The sequence below is a fragment of the Typopeltis vanoorti genome, chromosome 3 (genome assembly GCF_054136105.1).
Source record: "Typopeltis vanoorti isolate ZY-2024b chromosome 3, IOZ_Tvanoo_1.0, whole genome shotgun sequence".
Classification (NCBI taxonomy): domain Eukaryota; kingdom Metazoa; phylum Arthropoda; class Arachnida; order Uropygi; family Thelyphonidae; genus Typopeltis; species Typopeltis vanoorti.
Window position 1 is genome coordinate 176,815,914 of NC_143551.1, and position 12,127 is coordinate 176,828,040.

The 12,127-nt window shown below is 35.1% G+C and overlaps 1 protein-coding gene across 4 annotated transcripts in view; it reads right to left on the bottom strand.

Moving 5' to 3' along the window:
- Rtca (RNA 3'-terminal phosphate cyclase) overlaps positions 1 to 12,127 on the bottom strand; it is a 169,550-nt gene that overhangs the window by 34,625 nt on the left and 122,798 nt on the right. The window contains exon 9 of one of the 4 annotated variants that reach the window (XR_016548149.1): positions 8,145 to 8,256. The exons of the other annotated variants lie outside the window; for them this stretch is intronic. The gene's annotated coding sequence lies outside the window, so the exon portion shown is untranslated. The remainder of the gene's footprint in view (positions 1 to 8,144; positions 8,257 to 12,127) is intronic. 4 annotated transcript variants of the gene reach the window in all.

The window sequence follows — 12,127 nt, forward strand, 5'->3', positions numbered from 1 at the left end:
ACAACAGTTATTCAATTTAGTCAGAGAATCTTGTAGACTTGTAGCAGATATATTTAGAAGTATAACATCATCCACATAAAGCAAAGAGCTGACATTAACATCTCCAAATTTGATATCATGTTTAATACCGCTTTCCTTCATAATATGATCTATATAGATAACGAATAACAGAGGGGATAATCTAGATCGTTGTCTCACCCCAGATTTAACATGAAACCATCTTCCTGTACTTCCTTCAATTCTAACTGCTGACTAACAACTCAAATAAAGACGAAGTATTGCTTGATATAACTGTAGCATATTGAATAGCTTCTCTCTCTCTTGGCACCTTGTCATATGCCTTTTCCAAATCAACAAAACTTAAATACAGATCTTTGTTATATTCCCATGCTTTCTCGACTATTTGTTGTAAAGTGAAGATCTGATCCTGACAGCCTCTATTTGGCCTGAATCCAGCTTGTTCTTCACCAAACTTTTCTTCCAAAATTCTTCTCAACTGTTTCTCAAGTATATTTGTATAAATCTTGCCAAGAACACTCAGTAGGAAAATACCTCTGTAATTCTCACATTCAGTTTTATTTCCCTTTTTATATATGGGTACTATGAGAGCTTTACTGCAATCATCGGGAATTCGTCCTTCTGTCCAGGCTTTCTGAACTATGCAGTGCAGCCACTGTAAGACTTTTATACCACCATACTTCAGCATTTCTGGTCGAATATCATCTACTCCTGCTGCCTTTCCACATTTCAAGCCTTTGATAGCTTTTTCTACTTCAAGTATGGATATGTATTCCTGACTGCATGCCTGGTCAGTGTTTTTTACCACTGTGCTGTCATCACTGCTTGTTTCATTTAGCAGTTTTTCAAAGTAATTACTCCATACTTCAAAGATATCTTTTTCTCCCATTTTCATGTCACCTTTATCATCTCTAACTCCTTTTACAGCACTCTTTCCTCCATTCTTATGCTTCTTCAAACAACCTCCAGAATATTTTGCCACCTTCTTGATATTTATTTTCTATATTCTTGCCAAAGTCCTCCCATGACTTTTGTTTAGCTAGTTTTACACAGTGTTTAGCTTTCTTACATTTGTCTCTGTATTCTCTAAGAGTACAAGCTGACTTATTTGCCAGGAACTTTTGATATGCTTTCTTCTTTTCCCTCACTGCCTTTTTAACTTCCTGTTTCCACCATGGAGTTCTAATTTTTCTATCCTTGCAGACAACTTCACCACATGCCTCTCTATCTGAATCAATCAGGGCTTTCTTCAAGGCTTGCCACTGAATCTCCAAGGTTTGATTGCTGTTCTCAAACTCTTTCATTTTTTCATCAATAATCTGTGTGTATTTTAGTCTACAGTTCACATCTGAGAGCTGCTCAACTTTTATTTGCTATAAAACTTTCTTACATGTTATTCTTTTCAATATGAAATTCAATTTTATCCTGCTCAAGACTAAATAGTGATCACTTCCAATTTCAAATTCTCTGTACATTCTGGTGTCCTGCACCAGGGAGAAAACATCACTATCAACAATAACATAGTCAATGAGACTTTTCTTATTCCTTGCCTCTTCTCTCCAAGTGAATTTGTGCACATTTTTATGTTGGAACATGGTGTTAGTAATAACCAGTCCATGTCCTGAGCAGAAATCCAACAGGTATTTGCCATTATTATTAGCTTTGCTCTTTTCTCCAAATTTTCCCAACATATTTTTGTAGTATGACAATCACTTCCTACTCTGCTATTTAGATCCCCAACAAGGACCAACTTTTCCTTTTCATTGTGTCAGTTGCTTTTTCGAAAGCCTCAAAAAATTCCTCCAATTCTAGCTTAGTAGAACCTTCTGTGGGACCATAGGCATAAATAAGTCTCATTGTCCAGTTCCCCATTCTCATATTTGCCCACATTACTCTACTTGAGACTGCCTACCATTCAAGAAGGTGAGCCTCGTATTTTGTGTTGAATACTATGGCTACTCCTTCTTTCCCTTGATTGTCATTGCCTGAATATAACATTTTGTATTTATTGCTCAGTGTCTTTTTTGTTTCAGTCACCCCTATTATGTTGATCTGGTACTTATCTAATTCCTCAGCTAGCTCCATTTCTTTGCCATTCATGCTTGTTATGTTGACAGCACCGATCTTTAACTATGGTGATGTTGAGTTGGGGTATGTTTTCAGATTTGTACCAGTAGCTGACTTTTTGCTGTTCGCCCTGGTTCCCTGGCGAAAACAACAGGGGGCCTTGTTTAACCGGGCGACGCCCAGTCAGCATGAAATTTTGTCATGTTGTATTATCATTTTTTTTATTTTGGTTTAACCAATAAGAATACAATTTGGTTTTTTTTTTTTTTGAATATATATATATATAAATATAAATAAATAAATATATACATGTTCATCTTTTATTGACTGACTGAAACCGAGAAAATAGATAATTTAATGGACCACACAACATGTTTCGTCAAAATGACTTCTTCAGGTGTGGTAACACTTAAAGCAAATTAAAAAAAAAAACAATAAAAACACTGTGCCATTATAATAATAGACTTGTAAAATGAAGCTAAGTTTGAATTGTTGTTATAGTCCATTCTGTAGTTCTATTGTTGTGCAAATGCGAGTGTATGAGTTTATGCGTATGCCAGTATCTAATGGCAAAACTATGCAAGTCAGGTAGACTATAACCGAGGTTGCTGTTAATGTGAGGGGTCTAGGATAATTTCTTTGGATTCAACTATGCACCGTTCCACTTCACCATGACAAATATAAACATTTGATGTTGCGTTCCAATCTACCCGTGTTGGTGGCCTTCATCGTTTGTGTTCACTGAAAATAAGATGTTACTTGAGAGTGAGCTTGCTCTGATTCTATTGTATGAAATGTCTCTCTGATATTCCTCTAGAATTAGGCAGATTGACTTCTCAGTCTGACCATAGTATGGCCTCCCACAATTACATATTTTACATACACTGGGGAACTGAAGATGGTTATGAGCTTGTTTTGGGTGGCTTAGAACTGACCTTAGTTTTGGAAAAGTTGAAAAACATGTTTTTATATTAAATTTTTTCGAAATTCATCCTAGTTTCCGGGAGAGCGAGTTGATGTATGGTAAAGAAATATATCCCTTGGGGTTGTTAGGGATCTCTGTGTTGTTTCAAGGGCGCTGGTATAGTTGCCTCTTAATGTTTTTGGAAGAGTATCCATTATTTAAGAAAGAGTTCTTTCTAGATTTTCTTTCAGAGCAAGCGCACTCTCAAGTCACGTCTTATTTTCAGTGAACACATTTAATTCGATGGTAATTATGATGAAGGTTGCCAACACGGAGTAGGTTGGAACGCAACATCAAACGTTTATATTTCTCATGAAGTGGAACAGTGCATAGTTGAATCCAAACAAATTGTCCTAGACCCTTCTCACATCAACAGCAACCTCAGTTATAGTCTACCTGACTCGCATACTTCTGCCATTAGATACTGGCACTGCCGTACACATGAACTCATACGTTCACATTTGCACAACAATACTACAGAACGGACTATAATGACAATTCAAACTAAACTTCAGTTTACAAGTCTGTTATTATAATGGCACAGTGTTTTTATGATTTTTTTTTAAAATTTGCTTTAAGTGTTACTACACCTGAAGAAGTCATTTTAGCAAAACATGTGTGCTGCATTAAATTAACTTATCTATTTTCTCGGTTTCAGTCAGTCATAAAAAGATGAACATATCTAATCACCAGGCCAATGTAACTAATGATCATATATATATATACATATGCATACACACACACACACAGTGTCCCATAATTCTTAGTGCAGTTTTGATCTTTAACTGAAAATACTGGTTGAAAATATCCCTTCCCCACTCAGTCCAATTCATCTGCTGTCTCTATCACTTCCCCAACACAACCAACCACCATGAGCTCTTTAATTTCCTCCCCCTAAAAATCGACTTTCTCCAATCCCACTTTCCCAACAGTGAAATCATCCTCCTAGGAGATTTTCATGTACACAACACTAGCTGGCTTTCCTCCTCCAGTTATTATTTCTTAAATCTTAAAATAATAAAAAATGTTATTATTTTGCTTTATAATGAAACTTACTTTGAAACTGAAATACTATACCTATTTGAATCTCTCTTTACCTGCTGAGAATATGTTCCATCTCGTTTCATATTTTTGACCAATCAGGTGTTCAGAACACATCTTATTCGTAAATCAGGGGGGCATCTATACTTAGCTATGATGATAAGCTAATGAACCTAACAAATTAAGGGGAAAAATTAGAAAAAAATGTGGGAGAATGATCTAAGACACTCAGCAATTTAAAAGTAGTACAGAATTTTTTTTAATTCTCTTTACAAGGTTTGAGACCACTGTGCACAGATATAGTTCCAAGGAGATAGAAAGAATTGAAAGACTTAATTGTGAGTAACCAAAATGACAACTGACCTATGAAATTTTGCATATCAGAAAAGACAGAAAAGAGCCACTGTAGCTCAGTCGGTATAGACAAAGCTCTTTGGTCATTAAGACCTGGGTTCGATTCCCATCAGTGACGTGAGAAACCTTTATCTGGTCTCTTTTGACTAAAGGCAAGGTAGCCAGTCTCATACGAAGGTAGAGGGTTTTCTTTCTCCCGGAAACTCAGGTTTTTCGTCCCTCAGTATAAGCAAACCAGCCCCATGAACACATTCATATACAGACATAGAATACACCAGGAGGCATAGGGGTAACCACTTACCATAGAGACGGTTGCAGTTATAAGAATGCAAAACCTCAACACCATAAAAGAGGGAGGATTAAGAAAGAAAGAAAGAACAGACAGAGAGAATGTGGTCTTCTAAGTCTGAAGAACAGATGGAGTAAAAGAGATTATGACAGACAATGGTTTCTGTCATAATCTAAAGTTAGTGAGGGGATCTTACAAAATAGACACAAGAAAAAGTTTGCAGGTTATGGATGGTAGAGGAAGAACTCAGATGTTACTTCTGTCAGCTGCCTTGGTGTGTTAAGAAGAATCTAAAGATCAGGTTCTTCTTGTGGCAGGTGTTGAGTGTGGAATGAGCTACCAGTTAGATATGAGTAGATTTTTAGTAAATATGTTCAAATGTTTAAATGAGTCCTTAGATGTACATTCATAATAATAATAGTTATCAGCCATTTCATGCAATCATTATCACTTGTATGACATATCTTTGTTCAATCAATCAATCCTTCAACACCTTATTATTAAATTACTCTGGATTAGAGAGTTATTGGAAGTTTTTTCATTATACTAAAATTTAAAGATACCATGAAATATATATACTTGGTTTAATGCTTTATCCAAGTGCAAGCAAACAAAGTTTGCACCTGAGTGATGTGAAGTCTTAGCTTCATTATATGAGTTGCCCTAGTCATGAAAATACTTCAGGTGCAAACTTTGTTTGCTTACACTTGGATAAAAGATTAAACAAAGTATATAATTTCTTGGTATCTTTAATTTATAGTATAACCAAATGAAAAAACTTCCAACAAATTTCTCTAATCCAGAGTAATTTAATAATAAAGTGTGAGACCTTTTGGTAACTCGTATATGAAAATATGACTTCTGCATTACTTCAACCTTAGTATTATCTCTGGGTCTGGCTCCCACTGAAGAGACCTCAGTAAAGGTTGAAACTAGTCTGGGTAGTGATCCTTCCCACAATGCATCGCCTTGCACACATGTATAGCATTATACATGTGTGCAAGGCGATGTGCTTTGCATTATGGGTAACTAAGGCAAGTGATGTGAAGTCATACCACCTTTATCACGAGTTGCCCCAGTCCTGAAAATACTTCAGGCGCAAACTTTGTTTGCTTACACTTGGGCAAAGGATTAAACCAAGTATATAATTTCTTGGTATCTTTAATTTAAAATCCTTCCAACAAATCAATCTTCTCCTGCAGTCGATCCTCTCCCATACCTATTCAATATTTGAGTTAATTCTGCAATGATTATAATGATTGTAGTCATTTCTCTGTCAACTTAGATCATAATTTCTTGTTTGCTGGCTTTTCTTATACTTTGATTTCCTTTTTCTTACTTATGACTCATCCTTCCTGCCCTTTATACTGCTCGTGCATTCTCTTCATCATCTTTATCCACATCTGTAATTGTTTTTGCTTAATATAACTGTGCATATATTCATTTTGCTAAGAAGCAAAATTATCTCCCTAATTTCTTATAATATTTCAAAATGTGTCATAATTAATTCACAATCATAGAATTTTTTGCCCTTCCCTTTTGTTTCACATTTCATTTCACTCTTTAAGCCATCTCCCAGGTTTATCATAATTTCCAGCTCTCAGTTCCACATTCATTTTTTTCTTAACAAAAAATCCTCACTATCTCCACCATTTTTATGTATTGATATTTATTCATTATCGGTCTCAGCTACAAATGATTGTTGAACCCATTGTATGCTACTGTCATATTCAACTTAAATGTAGGAACTGGGAAAGAGCTTATTTTTTGGAAAATTTTCAGGCTATGGGAAAACTGAAGAAGAATGGCTGTTCCAAAAATCTGACGCAGAAGAGAGGGAAGGAAAGAATAATAAGTTTGGTGGAAATGCAGCTGGCTCTGTATGGGTGTTAGTAATCAAAAGCTTATTCTGATAATTTTGGGATGGAAAAAAAAATGAAAAAATTATAATGTGAAATGAAACTGATTTAACAATGCCTATGGAGATATCTAAGAGAAGCAGTATGAGGAAGAAACCAGTTGTATATGCTAATTGTTTTAACTGTAAATGCTTATGGATGTACTTTATACTCAGAGGCATTGATAAAATGATGATATATAGCTCTACAATACAATCTTCAGCTCCATATTTTATGAATCTTGGAAAGCTAGATTTGCTTTGCAAGGAGATGGAGCAATACTCTGGATTAGTGGAGTCAATGTCAAGATTAGTGGAGATGTGCTGGACAGCATCAGGGGAAATGAAAGGTGGAAGACTCAACTGGTCTGGAAATGGCACAAAACATGAAACAAAGGTCTGATTTCTCCTCAGTAATAGAGAAAGAGATGCATTATTAGGATACAAAGTAGTAAATGAAAGCATAATAATGGCAAGGTTTGCAAAAGGTGCAGTAGGTAATGAATGAAAAGCTCTATAGAAAATTAAACTGGAAAGAGGATCTAAAACAGAAAATAATTAAAGGAAACTTAGCCTTTATGGATCAACCTTGATGTTTAGTAGAATGAATGGAATAAAAAGAAGAGGACAGCCAAGATGAGAGTGGGTAGATGATGTAAAGGAGTGGTGTGGAAAGAGTTTGCAAGGGTTGAGCCACCTGGCAATGGACAGGAGGAGGAAATGACAGAAAATAGTGAAAATTACACCAGACATGAACAGGCATTAGACCCATGAGCATCGATGATAATGACAAAGCTTTGGATGATCACAGATGCTTACAGTTCAAAAAATGCATCGCAATACCCTTTAGTTCATATTTAAGGTTTCATGCCAGACAGCAATATTTCAAACTATTAGTTCTTGTTCGAAGGTAGGAATGAATCTTATGATATCTGCAACACTATAAATCAAAATCAAAGTGAATGAATACTTATCTTTTCTTTTACATCATTCGACCTATAACACTAGAATGCATGTGTTGCAGATTTACATTCAGCAGTAATCAAGTGATTAAGAAGTTTATTTCTCAATTGTGTCCCTGATAAACATACATACCTGACTCACATAGTCTCAATGATGAAAAGTATGGAGTATGCTATATTGTGATATGAAAAGAACAGCTATAAGAGCAGAACATGCAAGAATGGAGACATATATATATATATATAAAAGGGAAGGGAGATTTCAAAGAATTTCCTTAAAATATACAAGGAAGGAATATTGGTTTTCCTTATTACCGAAATTTTCTATGGATAAATTAATTTATTTTTAGTGAGAAATGTGATATTAATTTCTGTGGATGGCAACTGAAAAGAATCCCATAAATATGCAGAAAACTTTTCTGCTTGGTTGCAAAATATATTAGACTTGACAAGAAATTATATTCATCATTTTCAAATTCCTGAAATGTATCCAACAGGGAGTGTATAGGATATTGTGATAGTACTACATCAAAAGTTTAGATCATTACTTACTTCCTATTAACAACTTTTTTCCAAATTAATCTGTTATCAATCAGGACTTCAATATTGCCAGATCATATATTTCAGTCTTCTAAAGCACTTGTTCGTGCACTAGGTCTTCTTCCTGCCATCCAAAAAATAAATAAATAAATAAAATAAAAAATCACTTGTTTTGTTAACCGTTCCTTTTCTCATTCTATTTAAGTGACCATTAACATCTTAGATTAACTCTGCTCACACATTCCTGAATGCTAACAATGTCAAATTCCTTCCTAATATCCTTGTTTTTAATATGATTTTACCACTGATGCCATCTGTTCACTTCACTAATCTTTCATGGAACACTCACAAGTTCTCTCTCTCTCTCTCTCTCTCTACCCCTCACTCCATAAATTCAAACTGCTTTGAACATTGTCTTGAATTTAGTGTTTCCACTAATTTCTCTCTTATTACATATAACTTTATTCACTTGACTTCCTACCATATCAGCTTTGCTAATTCTGTTGTCTATTACCTTATTTAATTTGCCATCTTCATTAAAAATTATATCAAAATAGCTAGAATGTTTTACTTATCTATAGGTTCTTCATTCAGGATGCAACTGATATTTCAAATATTCGCCCCTGTTTTCATAGTCTGTCTTTTTATTACTGATTTTCTGATCAAATTTGTTGTAGCAGTTATTCACATAAGCATCCTGATGACTTGTACTGGATTTAATTAGCAGCATAACATATGATCTGCATAAAGTAAAGAGCTAAAATCAATATCTCCAATTTTGATATCAGGTTTAATACCATTTTGCTTCATAATGTGATCTATATAGATGATGAATAAAAGTGGAGATAATGAGTATACTTGTTTCACACTGGATTTAACATCAAACTATCTTTCTGCACCTCCTTCAATTCTAACTGCTGACTTATAACTCAAATACAGACTATGTACTGCTGGATAAACCAAATTCATGGCATTTAAAGGCCGAGACACAATTAAAAGCAAAATTTTCATCAACCGATGATATTGTAGAACAGGTTAATACATTCAAATATCTAGACTACCACTTATCTTATGAAAGAGAGAAAGACATGCAACATAAAATAACCACTTATAAAGGAATAACAAAAACTATTAATCAGATATTCAATCCGAATTTAATAAGCAAGAAAACAAGAATAAGAATCCATAACTCAATAGCAAGACCTATCCTAATATATGGTTCAGAAGCCTACACCATAACTCAAGCAGAGAGAAAAAGACTGATAAGCTCTGAAATGGGATCTATGCACAAAACAGCTGGATATAATAGACTAGACTTCAAAAGAAATAGACATAATAGAGATATAATAGACTAGACTTCAAATAATATCTTAAAGAGACTTGATGTGATATCTGTTTTAGACTACATCAATCTTTATATATATATATATATATATATATATATATATATAGAGAGAGAGAGAGAGAGAGAGAGAGAGAGAGAGAGAGAGAGAGAGAAGAGAGAGATGGAGACAACACAAAAAGAATGAGTAAAGGAAGACTCCTCAGAGAGATACAGACCTCAAGAGAGAAAGAATGGAGTACAGCCTTTGAAAAGATAGGAAGAGGCCATAACAGGCTACTAGAAAGGAAGAAGTAGTACTGCTGGATATAAAGTCCCATTTACACCATACAACTGTAGCATTTCAAACAGCTTTTTTTGTTGAAACCTTGTCATATGACTTTTCCAGATCTACAAAACTTAAATACAGATCTGTTATATTCGCTTGATTTTTTTACTGTTTATCTTGAAGTGAAAATCTGATCCTTACAACCTCTCTTTAACTCAACCAAGCTTGTTCTTCTCTAAGTTTCCCTTAAAACTTAAGTTAAAGTCTGAACAAGATTAAATCTTGTGGATGAGGCAGACAATTTCATAGTGATTTCAGTATTCTGGTAATCATCTGCTAGCTGATTCGAGAAGTGACCGAGGGGAGTAACTATTAGTTATCATATCTACTCTATTATCTTCATTTTTTCCCTTCTTTCTTTCAGATTATACTCAGTAATTTTTGAATTTATGATTGTATTACCAACTCCAAGTGGGTGATCCCCGCTTTGGAAAGATTAGATTTCGAGTAGTCAATTGTAAAGTTCAGAAGTATCTATGAATTTGTGCAGAAAAAATGGCCTAACTGACTGTAGGTTGAGTTTGAGAGGCTAATGGCTATCCAGACATTGACAACTGACCAGAGCTCCAGGCTTTAAACCAACAAATTGACTTGGATTTGCCCCAGGGAACAGCTGAAAAACAGAAAAAGTTCCATTTGCCAAGTGCCGATGACTCTATGCCCTTGGAAAATTTTTGGATGATAAAAATGACTTGTACTCTTGTATCATGTCCATGCTTGCTTTAAAAAGTGAGAACTTCAAAGTGCATAACGGAATCTGTAACCACAGAGGAAGTCATCACAAACCCTCCAAAACTGTGCACTAAATCCCATTAAAATTAGCTTTATATATGGAGCAGATAAACATTCAGTGCTTCTCATACTAGTGAGAATCAACAAACATCAAGAAAGATCTACAACCTAAAAATTGTTTGCGACCTGGTTATAAAACCAGGAAACCATTTCAATTTCAAGGCCTCCACTGGACAAGGCCACCAATATCAAAAATTTGGACATTTGTAATGCTATAAGACTGATTTTTCACTGAGCTAAATGCAGAGGAAACCACATAATGGTTTCTTGCAAAAAGTCCAAAACAGAGCCAGCTAAATGTACCAAATTTGACATCATGCCAACCACAGAGGGAGCAAGCAATACTTGGCCACCCAAAAATCAGCAAAAGTAAACCAAACAGTCCTACCAACAACTGAATGGGCACCTGTAGTAATGCTCATAACTACCAATGAATCAAAACACCCAAGCATGTGCCACATGTGAAGGTAGTGGCACTCTAACCAACAGAAAAAGCTGAATCACAGTCCCAGCCAAATCCACATTTATGCAATCAAGTTCAGCAAAACAAATCCCAGCCAGGACTCCACGAACAAGGTTGCAAAACATATATAGTAAAACCTCCTTATACGAATGCCTCCAATTACGAACAAATTGTTTTACGAATTTTTCCAATGAAAAATAATTGTAAAGATTAGTGAATGTTGTTCAGTTTATGAATGCACCGATGCTCATGTGATCTGGCATTATCTCTGCAGTTGTTGATCGGTTCATGTCAGTGCATTTGGTTCTATTCAAGTGCTGCAAATCCACTCTTTAGTGTGCATCATAATTTTGATAAATTTACTCTCTACTTTAAAGTTGTTTTTTTTTTCAGTTGCGTGGTGGTGTCTATTTAATAGTTAGTTAATATGGTCCTAAAAAGTGCAGTGATGAAAATAAACAGAAAAAGAGAGAGCATCCAAACCAACTATTGAACTCAAGAAAGAACTTATAGCTAAAATGGGGAAAATGGAACTCGTATTTCTGAGCTTTCTAAAGAATAGAACATGGCAAAATCGACAATCTGTACTATTATTCAAAATAGAGATGCGATTAAAAAGGCTGATGAGGCGAAAGGAGTGAAAACTTTGTATCCTAAAAGATCTCTGCCTGTTGAGGAAATGGAGAAACTTTTGTTAGTGTGGATTAATGATAAACAAATGGCAGGTGACAGTATTTCGGAGGCAATAATTTGCAAAAAAGCTAAGCAACTACATAGTGACCTTAAGCGTTCAATCCTGGATCTAGTGCTGACAGTGACAATTTTTAAACTTAGTAGGGGATGGTTTGAGCGTTTTAAAAAGAGAACTGGGCTCCATAGTGTAGTAAGGCATGGAGGGCTGCTAATCAATTTGTGGGTGAATTTAAAACTTATTATTATTATATCACACTTCCAGGGAGTCCAAAGACTCATCGAGGGAGGGCATCTACTCTACAACTCTTTGTCTCACCACTCCACCAACTTTCATGAACCAATGCCATCTACCGCCGACCACCACCACTAGTACCTTC